Source organism: Sinocyclocheilus anshuiensis, unplaced genomic scaffold, assembly GCF_001515605.1.
Source record: "Sinocyclocheilus anshuiensis isolate Anshui unplaced genomic scaffold, SAMN03320099.WGS_v1.1 scaffold737, whole genome shotgun sequence".
In the NCBI taxonomy this organism is placed as follows: Eukaryota; Metazoa; Chordata; class Actinopteri; order Cypriniformes; family Cyprinidae; genus Sinocyclocheilus; species Sinocyclocheilus anshuiensis.
This window is the reverse complement of record NW_015540908.1, coordinates 40,038-40,765: the sequence shown is the minus strand read 5'-3', so window position 1 is coordinate 40,765 and position 728 is coordinate 40,038. Positions and strand designations below refer to the sequence as shown.

At 38.9% G+C, this 728-nt stretch overlaps 1 protein-coding gene across 1 annotated transcript in view; it reads left to right on the top strand.

Annotated features, from left to right (window-relative positions):
* Positions 1–728, top strand: part of rpa2 (replication protein A2) — a 22,869-nt gene that overhangs the window by 4,538 nt on the left and 17,603 nt on the right. The window lies entirely within an intron of this gene.

The following is a 728-nucleotide window of genomic DNA, read 5'->3' as shown; positions in this document are numbered from 1 at the left end:
TTACAAATCCTCGTTTTGTACTTCTAATTCGTGACCGTTGTTTTGTTTTGATCTCTCCGCTGCATTTCCGCGTGCGTCACTTCTGAGCGGCGCATGTGCAACACTGACCTCGTACGTCATCCGGTGTGAGACACTTTTTTATGGATGGGCGATTTTTATTTAAGTTCTTTTGAACTGAAGCAATGCAACACCAGCTGAGTGGCATTAAACAGCTTGAAAGATCAAAGAAAACATTTTTTTTATATAACTCCGACTGGATTCGTCTGAAAGTAGAAAGTCATATACACCTAGGATGCCTCGGGGGTGAGTAAAACACAGCCTAATTTTCATTTTTGGGTGAACTAACCCTTTAAACAATTAGTAAATAAACTGCAGAATGTTTTATAATACAAGCACGAAATGCATGTATTCTGACAGTGCTGCGCGAGCTCGTGGCACCAGGGTTCAAAGTTCAAAGCGCGAGGAAATTCTGCACTGAAATAGGGCTATAATTCATAAATAATTCAATATCAATATATAATTTGTTTCAATAACGGTGATATGATTTTTAAACATTTCTGATATTTCGATATACATTACCCCAGTGTCCCATACATTGATTTATCTGTGGCGTTTGACTTCGTTGAATAAACATGAGCACTGCACGTTTCATAATCAAAACGCGGCGCGGGTGTTTTATATGAATGTATCTCTGAAGGGAACCGACTGTCTTCAGAAAAGTTTCGATG